Source organism: Homalodisca vitripennis, unplaced genomic scaffold (assembly GCF_021130785.1).
Source record: "Homalodisca vitripennis isolate AUS2020 unplaced genomic scaffold, UT_GWSS_2.1 ScUCBcl_3687;HRSCAF=9366, whole genome shotgun sequence".
Taxonomy (NCBI): Eukaryota; Metazoa; Arthropoda; class Insecta; order Hemiptera; family Cicadellidae; genus Homalodisca; species Homalodisca vitripennis.
The window spans coordinates 60,244-73,527 of NW_025779811.1; the positions used below are offsets into that span (position 1 = coordinate 60,244).

A 13,284-nucleotide genomic window follows, 5' to 3' on the forward strand; every position below is an offset into this window, starting at 1 on the left:
TAATATGTAATACTGCTTAAATCTATGTTCTATTGATCTTTATGATTAGAGGTAAAAGGACTGTTTACAGCAGTGCGTTGATTATCTGAAACAATTGGTGCAAGATGGTTTTCGTATTATCAAATTAAATAGGAACTGTACAAAAACAATTAAAAATTCAACAAATAATAAAACAGTACAAATTTAACCTAAAAAAAGTTAAACATCTTTTTTTTGCTTAGGTGTTTTTTTTGGCCATGTTAATTGTGCAGAGCTCTATGCTGCATGAGTTCCTGCTGGCCCATCCACTCCATACCCAGTTCACCTGTAACAAATATCAATCCTGTTGGTGGTGTAATACAGTATTCATTCAGAAAATTAGCTACTGGTAATTTTTTCTATTTTAACTAAAACTCTAGCTGATGCTATCAAAGTTGGTACATAATAATTTTATTCAATCGCCTTTGTGTATTTTTTTAAATATGATCAGCTCTTGATATCGGCCCATCTTAAATTAACTGGTTTCTAAAATGTTCTCTAATGTAAAATGAAAAAAACGGCAGGAAACTTTAACTCTATGGCTGTCCACCATTTTATAAATTTTTTCCTGAATGTAAATAAAAAAAACACGAAATTTTATTTGTATTGACAATTTTACTGTCTACAAATAGGTATATACATATGCTAATATATAAAAATAAAAGCATTACAGCAAATTTATTGCACAACGATGTTGGCATGAAGGAGTATTCCACAAAAACAGGAATGACAATAAATCTTTGTGAAACAGCTAAAAGGTTAACATTCCTAATACAAACCAGTTTGTCATCGGATAGTTTTATAAGTTAGATGACTAGGCTGATGTAAACATACTGGGCAGAAACCCCTTGCAGATGCAGAAAACAAATATAACATAACCCCTTGAAACATTACTGTATTGCTTATGAGGTTCTTAGCTGTAACTGACAACCTCTTAGTACATATAAAAGCTTAGTTTAAATAGCTTTTTCCTTTCGTTATTTAATATTAAATATGAATAATTTAAATACCAATATGACAAGTTTTCATGTATGAATTATACTGTTTTATTCGATTAATTTTATAATTATTTATAGATTTTTCATTAAATCTTTTCACAAAGTAAGCATAAAATAAGAGTAACATTAAGAAATACTCAGGAAATAATGAAGGAAGAATAGCTGATACAGCAAGAAGAATAGCTGCTTGCTTCCAGGTCACTGATTGAAGATCTCTGAAGATCTCCTTCACATGGAGGGACAACAGATGAGCAGTTTCAGGAAGTAAGTAAGGAATAGAAGGCAGCATCCCGGCAAGATCCTGGGCAAAGAATTTATATAAATTTCGACCACAATATTCTCGCCAGTTCACACACTGTTCTCTAATCTAAATAATCAAATTAATGTTAACAACATGCAAGAGGTGGCACCCAAGGGCAAATTGCCGCATTTGTCGAAATCTAAAAGTATTATTATGATTAAACAGATAAGCAACTTGGGAACTCATTCTATCTTCTCATATATTTCTTCGTGATCCCTAATTAAAACGTTATTGTCCCCTGCAACCAATTCGGCAAAATTTCCCGATGCAAACATTTAAAATTAGAGATACAATCACTCACTTACAATACATTCACACATTTTCCATGTTGTTCTTTTACTTTTATAGTATACAATCTTCTTAATTTATGCGCTTAAAAAGTACGTACAGAAGTTAGCTCACACGCGACATCCCGCGTAGTGTCAATTTTCCAGTAAATTCAGCAGTACTTATATGTTTTAATTGACACATTGTTATTTGCAGATAATTAAAGTAGTTTATTCTGAGACACAGTGGGTCAAACAAATCACTCAGATATTTTAGAAGATTTCCTATTGAAGAAAAATATAAAAACATATAACAGGAATTATGTTTTGATATAAATAATAGTCCTGTGAAGAATGTACAACACTCCAATATAATATTTTACTTCATAATCACTGGTATAGCAAAAAATAAATACAATTTTATTAATTTAATACTATAAAAATTACTAAATATTTATTTCCTATAAATGAGTACAATAAGTCTGTATCGTTTCGTTCCCACCAGAATCTGCAATTACGCGACTCGCCCGAAGTTCACTATCTAATGGAATTTCCGGTCCATGAGGGGTTTTAGAAGTGAACGCCCGAGCACGCTGTATTTAAAAAGAAAGCACTTTTAGATCGCCTATGATATCGATCTTTCCTCCAACGTATTTAACTATGGTTAATATTTTATGAAATATTGGACTTATTTAGTATGTTTTTTTATTAAATTTTTAACAAATGCAATATCGGTCAAATAATTCCTTAAACTCTTTAGTTTACAAGGTGTAGATTGTACAAATTCTCATAAGTGTGTACTCCAATAATAAATTCCAGATACTTGAAGATGGTGTATCTAAATAGTTAAACTTAGTAAATGAATACTGGACCTAAGAAATAATTTTTAAGGTGGTTACTGAATCTCTACATCAAATATTGTTTTTTTTAAATAATATACATCTTGGACTATGCTTATGTTAAAATGTATAGCCAAACTCCTTGTAGACCATCCACCATTAGATGTGAAGACTACCTTTAAAAAAACTATTTCTTTATTTCAGGGCAACATGACAAAAAATGATAGTCACTTCAAAACGTAGGCGCAGTAATTATGCACCAAGTTTTATTGTTTTACCCGTAATCCTTAGGGGTAAATCAAGCTTATCAAGAACCCTTTTTACAACCTCTTTGTGGTGTGGTTTGTGTTTGGAATGCAATTGGAAAAGAAATTTCTCACGGTGTCCTTTACAAAAATAAAGTTGTATATATCTGTTGAGAAATATAAATAAAATTTATCTGAAACTAATTTCACCAAAACCCAATAAACATAGGCTACGAAAATAACTAAAAAGCGTTATTCGAGGCCGCCAGTCTGTAACCTTAATATTAGTGTACCCACACATTTGCTAAAGCAGTAAATAAAATTTGGTTTCAAAAAGCTATTGTAAAATTCCCCTACCAGCATAGTTTGAAGTAGGTAGATTTTGCGACAAATGAATTACGTATTAATAATTGCATACATGATCTATGTGATAATATCCTAAAAATCATTCATAAGATAATTTTTCAAAAACTTAACTGTATATTTAATAATAGTTTATCAGATTACACAATATTTTGATGTTATTTGAAAATACTAATTAAGTTATGGTGTATCGAAAATGTTAAATACGTTCTACACTAAACTGTAGCGTTCCACAATTGTTCTATTTGCAGCAAATTACAATTTATATATTTAAAAAAAATAATTTTGTTTCACGTTGTAACTGTTTTTCCATTGCATTAAGGGGAGCACTTCGCCCTATCTTCGTAATGTTAACATAGGTACACTTATCTCAAGAACTACTTGAGGTATCTTCATAATTCTTTTTTTCATTTAAAGAGGGCTTCTAGGGGAACACGTGGAACCAAAAAAAAAATTTTTTTTGGCATATACCCTAAAAGTTATATATTTTTTGTTTTAACGCTTGTCAAAAACCTATATAAATATGTGTATATGTATGTATATAAATATTGAACTCAGTGAAATGTGATGTTTTTAGTGGTTCCACATATGTAAAACAGTGCTACAAACATACAAAAAAAATTTCATATTCCTACCATTTGTAGTTTTTGAGAAAAATGTACTTTTGTATTGAAAACCGCAACTTTCGGAAAAACACAAAAAACGGAAAAAAAATACTGCTTTATTACCTTTTTCAGTACATTCCAGGTGCATAGGCTGGCTGATCTCCTTCCTGCTCCTCATATTCATCCTCCAGACTTCTTTTTAGTAAGTTTTTCTTCTGTCTAATTTTTTTCTCTATATCTTCTTGAGCTTTCTCTGCCTTCCAAATTCGCCGCCGGTCAAGCTTTTTCATTGCTGTAATAAAATGCTGCCCTGGTGACACTCCTATTTCTTGAAATACTTTGCATTTGCCAATGTAGCCATCATTAAAAGCTGTAACAGCTTCATATATGCCAAATTTCAAAGTTTTAATCTCCACAAATGTTCTTTTAGGTATGTAGGTCCAAATGACATTGTTGAGGGACTCATTGGGATTTTGAGTTTTTCCCTTAGTACATTTGCCCAGTAGAGTTGGATTGGCTAGATCTTGAAAAATAGGTTTAATAAATGTCATTAGGTTTTCAGGCAAGTGAAAATGGCTGCCATGATCATAGTTTTCATTGGATTTTACGGCTTTGCGGTACTTACACCAGGTTTCTTCATCATCTGGACATAGTCCATGTTGAGGCCTTTCATTAGAAGACATCACATGGAAAAACTCTGCCCAAATGGCTTTTTTCATGTCTTCAACAGAGTTTGTGTTGCGTCTAATTGCCAATCCGTAGTATTTTTGGAGCTGAATAATGGCAGAATCTGTTTAGCTTGTTCTTGCCGCCAAGTCGTGAGCCGTCAGGGAGTGTTTTAGTCTTAGCTTTTAGATTTTTTAATCTCGATCCCATCCGTTTCTGGACATGGCCTATGCATTCTATCTTTGTTATGGCAGTATCACCATAGGGCTTGGCTTCGCATACACTGGAGTACGCCTTGCTGTCTCCATCACCAAGGTATTCAAGGTAACGAGCCTCATACAATGCCTGCGAGCGCTGAAAAATTGCGACTGCTCCAGCAACTTCCATGGCTCCACTAGAACCTTCAAAGTTTGCGATACAGCCATCACCATGCGTGTTGTTTAGTCTATTAGTGCATCTGCAATATTTAGATAAAATCTCGATGTCTAGGACCTTACCGGTTGATAAAGATGTCACTGATACCACTCCATTTAGTGAAAGGTGACCCCGCTTCTGCCATGAGCCATCAGCAGCTATAGCGAGGTCTCTGCAACCATCATTATCCGATACAGCTTCTTGCACAGCACTTTGCATTGACTTCTTACACACTAACTCAGCAATTGAACCCAAGTAATGCTCATGTTCATGATATCTCAAAGGCGGAGGTGTAAGATTCATAAAAGCGCAAATTTTCTCCGCAGCCACTCTACCTTTGCCTATGTTACGCATAGCATAAACCAAACGAAGATTTAGGTCATAAAATGTGTTAGGCCTATCAGACTTTGCTTCATTCTGATTAGTGTTAGGCCTGACTAATTCAGAGTTTGTCACAGTAATAGTGTTTTCACAATCAGAACAGCTGACTATAATTTTTGATGCTAGGCCTACAATGTGTTTTACTTTGTAAACAAGTTGGCCATGGCAATTTTTACACACTGAAACGTTACTAAGAGCCTCATTCAACAATCCTATATTAACTATACAGTTTTCAGACTCATAATTTTCATTCAATTGGTACTGTTTCAAAAAAGGACTGACCTTCTTAGAAGATGCACTTTGAGGTCTTGGCCTATCCACATTTGGAGTATTGGTACCTCGATTGTTACTTGATCCTGAGAAACTAGGCCTAGGACTAGTTGGAGGGTTATGTTGATTTCCTTTGAAAACGCGTTTCTTGAAAGCAGGCTTTGAACGTGGCATTATAAAATTCACTACACTTATAACAAAAAATACTCAGAACTCTCCACTAAACTCACAAAAAACCATAATCATTTACGTAATTTTCACTCTCTAAAACAGAAATGTCAGTAACCAAAACATGTATGCTACCTAGGTTATAAGCAATGGTTATAAAACAGATGTTTTGTTGGTTAGTGTAAGTTGTTGACATAACAAACTGTCACTGCCAACCAAATCATGAACATGACTGCAACGAAGTAGTACTATAACAGCACCATTCAAAGTGTGACTGCTACAGGCCCGAAACTGCCTGCAGGCCTATTTAAAAAAAAATATTTCGGACACTTCTAGTCATCATAAAAAAAATTTAATACCACCATTGTTATCGGGAAATTCCAAACTTTAATAAAAAAAAAAAAAAAAAAAAATTTGTAATTTTTGAGATTTTTTACGAAGTGCTCCCCTTAATAAAAATTGCGTTAATATCTCCGTAAAGAAATAAATAGGTAGACCTTTTACAATTACCCTAACAGGAACACCCTTATTATTTTGATATCGTTACTTCAATGTATGTTTCCAATATCAAAAATTTCTCATTCCCTGTTCATAATTTTTAATCTTGATTTACAAATAGGCAACATAATATGCTTAATATGTACAAGACAACATATTGGCAGATTGGTCAAGAAAAGGCCGACCACACGGTGTTATTAACAGGGCCCCAGGGCCGTTAAGTTCTTAAATTAAGTTTTATACACCTGAAAGAAGATGGTAGAATTAAAATGCTTGAGATGTGGTGATAAACTTTTTGAAACATATTACAATGCGAAATGTCTGAAATTGTATCATCCTTTCAAATCAATCATCATACATAACCAAATTTAAACAAGTTTAATACTTCCTTTGAATTCATTGCAACCTTAAATACACTGCAAATTCTTTTTGAATTACTTCAGTACTACTCATGGCTTTTTATTAAAGCTAAAAATTTGCTAGGATTTTTATAAACAATACATTTTTGTAGTATGTCCCAAAATAACCAATCATTCCATTTAAACATAATCCAATAAAAACTTTATAATCTTATTTATTAATTTCTTTGGTTTGGATTGCTTTGTATTATTACAGAGAACAGGTATTTTAATTTGTAGATTGTGTTGACTTATCACTTATCTTTTTATAAAGGTTTTGAAAATGTAAAGTATTTATTTTTAAATGTTACAAGGAAAAGAAACTGTTATAAAATGCAATTTTCCTAAAAGTATCTATTAGACATTTAAATTAGTACTAAATATTAATAAAGCAATACTTTTCTAATAAGGTTTATTTTTTGGATGAAGCCTTTCGAAACCAAAAGTTTAATGAAATAATAACCGGTGGTCATAAATAAATGTTTATACTGGCTGAAATGTTTTCTAACATTCTTGTTTAAGCATATTTACACTATACGGTATTTTAATATTAATCTTAATTAAACTAATGTAATTAGTTATTTGTGCTCGTTATGAAACCTTTGGTTTTGAAAGACCTCGTCCAAAAAATAAACCTTTTTGGAAAATTATTGTTTTATTAAAATTTGGTACTATTTTAAACTTATTTCCTTAATGGCTCCAAGACTCTTCAATCTATTAGACACATTTTTAAAACTATTAGTCCTTTTACTAACTTTAAAATATTAAATAACGAAAGAGTAAGTCTGACCACATATTAAAATTTCATGTTATTGTACTGAAATTTGTTTACAAATCTGTTAAGTATCTATAAATTGAGCTAGTACTAAGTTATATTGGGCTTGACATAAATTACTTTTACATTTATTAATTAAATACATTTATCTTACTACACTAAGATAAAAATGAATAATTTACTTACCTTGAGATGACCGGACGCTGTAAGTACAAAGAATCCTTGAATCTCATGACGCCACTGTGAAATTTAGTTGAACGTTTTCCATCTCGTCGGGTAAGGTCGCCAGACCACAGGCAGGTTGAAGTCAACAGCGATTAACCAAAACAAACCTCACCCAACCGTGGTGTGTAACCGCGCTAATAACTGCAACCCAACTATCACAACACAATCGCGCTCGGGCTCTACGACCTACAGAGTACCGACTGGACTGACTGACTGTGACTGGTGACTGCTCAACAAAGCTAATGCCAGCGCTGTCACCTCACTAAACATGCGCGTGCCCTACTGCGCGTTTGAAAAGATATCCTCCATTTCTCTCTCAGTCCCTTTAACTCCGAGATAAGATAATTTCTTGTCTCTCCAGTCAATCTGTGGGTTTAAATGAAACTCATTGTTAATTATTTGTAATAACTTTTCCTTCTATAAAGAATGGCTATTTTGCGTACCTTTTATATGCTATATTCCATGTTTGACAAGAATTCTAAGTAAAGCACTCCATTTTTCGTAAACTATTATCTATTACTTCTGTAAAAATTACATTTTATACCCTTATTAGCTTAATATGACTACAAAGTATTTATTTATGTATGATTATTGCCTGTGGTAAAACACTATTGTGTGTGGTTATTGTCATATGAAATCTGATTCATCGCATATCTGACTACACAAATTGTAGATTCACAGCCCCATATTTCACAGCATTTAAAATAACCACAGCCTTAATTAATTATGTCTTGATATCATCAAAGGTAATTTAAGAATAATCAGGCTTTCCCTACAAACTCATTTAATCTGTTTTTATTGACAATGTAATATAACTTGAGTATAAAATCTCTCAGGGAGTTGTATACTACGTGCCCTTTCGTCGTCAGGTGTTAGGTATATTCCACATTGATGTAAGTGAATTATTTCATTAAAAAGATAAATGTGTCATTCTTCTGCCAATTTCTGGTATGTATGATACAAAATACAATAATGAACAAAACATAAACAAATGTAATAATAAACTAACATAACAAAAATTAATATTTTTATCTGTCTCATTATAGAAATATTGGGTCTTTTGTAGAAGAGGACCACCAGTCTTGATTTTCTATGGATACAGGACCACCAAATCCACATTGTACACTCAGTATATATGTATTGGACAAAATTTTAACACATTTTAAAGAAAACAAAAATAATTATGTTACAAACTATTAAGTGTTTATTCTTGTGGAGGCCAGAATAGGTTCATGTCCCGCCAGATAGCTTGAAACAGATCGTCATAAGACTCTTCAAACAATATGCCATTGCTATAGAACATATTTCAAGACTGGTGGCCCTCTTCTACAAAAGACCCGAAATATTTATTTATCGTGTAGACTATGGTATTTAGATCCAATGCAAAAGCAGTGGCGCATCAAGAAATGTACTCTGAAGGGTGCCTTGAAAATAGTAGAGTAGAGGGTATAAAAAACCCGATATCAGTGGGGCCCAGCCACCCCTGGGGAAAGGTTTGAAACATTAGGTCCTAAAATTAATATTCTATAGTACTTCTCAACTAATAAGAGGAGGTAAAATATCAGCTCAGAGCATAAAGTTTTTCAATAAAACCTCTCTACCACCAATTACCATGAAGCTTATATAAGAATAATCTTCTACTACAAGTACAGTTTAATATGAAGTATATGCGACTAAAACAAAATTGAATCATAAAATTAACAAGATACTTAACAAAATAGTTCAGTATAATCACTAAACAAGAGCAATGCTGCATCTTATGACTTCGGATCAAAAAGTATAGATACCCGAATCTGAGGGATGAGTGAACCGTGATTCTATGATAAAAAATACTGGGATATGAATCTACATATAAGTACTTTTATAGAGAATATATTTACTAAGAATATAATAACATACGTATTTTTGAGACATAAAATTAGGAATTTTGTGTTTTTACTGCTGCTGAGCCGTTGACGTCCACTGCATGCATTGTGCAAAAACGCAACAGACGCTCTGTGATTAACAAATTATGGACATTTAAAAACATGAACTTCAAGTTAAATATTATTTACAAAGCTCGGCATTTCTTTAGTTTGGTTGTCCAATTCTGGGGTTTCTTACACAAAGTGTGCCAGAAACACGTTATAGCGATCGGTAATTAAATATCGAAATAAGTAACGATCGTAATAAGTAGGCAATCATTACCTATACTCGCCGTCTCTCTCCTCAAATCACGGGGGACGTTTGCGACAGAGGTTGGCTGTTAGGTACTTCTCAACCCCTATGGGCTGCACATGAACTTCATTCCAAAAGAATATTAAGCGCAAGTTAGTATTTAATAAAATATCAAAACAAATTCAAACAAAAACATTAATTATGATAAATAGTTCTTTACGAATATAATTTTATATATTATATATATATATATAATATATATATATATATACACATATAGAATATTATTATCAATAGGGGGGCGGGGTTTAAAACTTTCAAAACTCCCCCTAGATATGCCTACATCTCTTACTGATGCTAGCACGAATAAAATAAAATATAATACGCTAATTCATCAACACGTTTGTTACTTATAAAATCAACGAAAGACAGAAAGATTAATGTTTTCTCATCAAAACTGTAGTTTTAATCTCTAAGAACCCGTACATCAGAGCAAATACGATGTTGTGTTTCCCGACTCACAAGAAATTCTTAAGTTGGATAGTGAGTCCCAGCTATGACAGTCCGTAGGCTCAACAGTTGTGCGCTGTAAGCACAGCGGGGACTATATGGGAAGAGTGACATTTTTGACACCTCGAACTGGCCCGACCATTGATGTATAACACACTACCTGGATTGTGCACCCTGGCTGCAGTTCGGCTCTGAAAACGATCCGCCACCTCCGCGGTTTGTCAGCCTAGGGAAGGAGGAGAAAACATGACACTCTAGGTCGAACGTCGCGCCTGCTCTTCGCTCCACCTGCCTCTTTTTATATCAATGTCAGTTTATAAAGCCATTGATTATACTGTACCAGGCTGTGCATTTAAATGCTGTTGTTTATTAATGAACTAACAATTGCCCGCGCTTCGCACGCAACTTCATTGGTTTTTTGCACCTGTATGAGCATTTCTGGTTCGAATGAATTATATTTCCAAAGCCTTCTCTTCTTCCCACGATGAAGAAATTACATTAAAAACTGTATATTTATGGTCATTATATTGTGTTTTCACAATTGATTTTGCCTTGTTTCCCGATAAAGTAAATATATATCACAGGTCAGGGAAGCCTACTTCTGTCAAAAGTGAACTAATGGGACAAGGTGCGAATTATATCAGTAAATTTATAGTATTAGATAGTAACATTCCCTTTTAGACCTAACTCTTAAGATTTTAAAAAACATATACAGTTAAAAGTATATTAACAATAACACTACGCGTTTGTTTCTTTACAAACTTAAAAATATTGTTAATATTTTAGAAAATCTATGGCTGGAATTGGTACATTAGTTCAAAACCACAGTTCAGCAAACTTTCATGTTGCATAGTTCTTGCCGACTGTTTCAAAGGGAGTCTTCGGTATCAAATTCTAACCATCTTTCAGGACATTTTGTAAGGTAGACGATTATTTACCTAATCGTTTAAATCTAAAGAGGCGTAAAAATAATGGATATTCCTTATAAATGTAAACGGGTCATTTAGTCAGAAAACTAAATTATTATTTGAAAATGAGAAATTTGTTGTTTTAGCAATTAAATTTTAGTAAGCGTTGCATTTAAAATCGTAAATATAAAAGAATACAATGTTTAAGATTATTCTAATATTTGTTTTTTTTTTTTTTGTAATTGTAAATCTCTTTCTATAATAATAATTTATAAGACGCATTGTTCTTCCAAAGACATATTGGTAATATACGGAATAGAGGTAATTCCATAATATGCAATTTTTGAAGAGCGTTATGTAAAATATGCAAAATATAACTTCTTATAGGAACTGTCACTTATGTCCAAACCTTTTGACAACTCCATGCCTAAAAACAGAATTATTTTTAAGAAACACCACTTACTGCTTGAACGGTTCTAGATAATTTTATTATCTTGATGCTAAAGATTATTATTGTTGAATTTGATATAATTTCTATTAAAATTTACCTGTTTGATTTAAACCATAACTAGTTGGGATATTAAATGATTCTTCAAGTCGTACATCCATCTTTATATTTTGAAAAAACCCGAAATGTATCAGCTAAACAAATCTAAAGAATCTTTTTTATTTTGTAAAAATGTTTACTGTTCTAACACTTTTCAAATAGTGCATCAAAATAAGTTTTACTATCCCTGAATCCACATTATACTTTTTGTACCTTTTTCTCTAGGTCTAAATTTACACTAGAGCCCCTTTATTAAGTTTAGTTACTAAATATATAAGGGAAAAATATTTGTCTGTATATATATTTAACAAGGCTGCCAGATCTAGGAACCACAGGTTTTTATTTAGATAAATAAAGTAGGTCATTGATGTATTTAAATACAGAAGCTATGCACTTCAATATATGTAATGTGTGATTAGCCTTTATTTAATTTCTCATTAGATATTTTTCAATTACGAGCATAAATAAGACTATATTTAACTTACAAGATGCTTAAAAAAATCATATAAAAATAAAACCGTTCAATGAACCATTACTACTTGTTTCTCCTAAAAAAACCTTACCAAAACTTTTAGACTTGACTTAAAATATAAGTCTCCCTCAAAAACATACCATAGGCCTAATCTAACCTGCTGCTTAAAAATGAAAAATAAGGTTTTAAATAAACCATTATTACTTGTTTATTTCAAAATATATCTTTAATAATTATTCAGCGAGGGCGCACAATCCGTTTTGCTGTCCATTACTTATATTGTACAACTCGTGATTGTAAAGTTGTGAATAACATTAAGTACGTAATATATATGCTAGTGGTAAATTATTTACCGAGCGTGTCTACAGCATACTACTGAAGCAATGTGTCCTATTGTGAATGGAATCGTGAGACGCCCCTGACGCCGAGGGTTGGTTCACCGTTTAGTGGTGACCTTGGTTAGTCCCACTCTTACTTGCGTCATGTGACGTTATACAGGCCGTGATTACATCACGAAAAGGAGTTGTGATTCTCATTTTCCCTTTCCAATTTACTCAATTATAATCGTTACTTAAAAAGTTACCTTTTTTCAATATTCTCCAATATATTTATATTATATGCATATTTATAGAGTGAACAACAGTTACTTTTCTAATAATAGTGATGATACCACATTTTTAAATAATTATGGCTAAATTGACTTTAATGAAATAACAACATAACATTCACATCACCGTTTACAGAACTACAATATATAATGCGTAGCCATTATTGACCTCACTGATTACAGTTTTCTCACTTTAACACAACTGCTGAGGGAGGGGTTGATTGAATGTAATGTTTAGTTTAGCTCCATTCCAACTTCCACATTGTGCAGCGTTTGAATTCTGACTCTGAGCCTTGACTCCTGGAATCTGGAGTCTACGTTCACTGAAGGGATTCAGCAAGAACGAAACAGGAGAGTACTTTGAGAATACTATTTAGTACTTGCCATTATTTCGGGCTCCTTGAACACGCCCGATTACTTGGGTACCGATATAAGGGGGACAGCGGTTTTAGAACCAGCCTAGCCATCAAGATGTTCAAAACGCGATCTCGGTAGCAGAGACATCTATATTACAAAAGAGTCTCGTTTACCAAGAAACAATACACACTAGAATAGGCATTCTCAGTGTTTCATCAGGTGCAGAATTAAAATGGAGCTAAATTCAAAATTCACATTTCTAACTTTGCTTTAGAGGCTTGCGTGTTAAAAGTAAT

General features: G+C 32.7%; 1 long non-coding RNA gene across 1 annotated transcript; it reads right to left on the bottom strand.

Moving 5' to 3' along the window:
• Positions 1-233: 233 nt before the first annotated feature.
• Positions 234-7,527, bottom strand: LOC124372643. The gene is made up of 3 exons (XR_006923353.1): positions 7,392-7,527; positions 1,154-1,317; positions 234-304 (listed from the first exon to the last, which is right to left on the bottom strand). It is a non-coding gene; the product is annotated as an uncharacterized LOC124372643 (long non-coding RNA).
• Between the last annotated feature and the right edge of the window lie 5,757 nt (positions 7,528-13,284).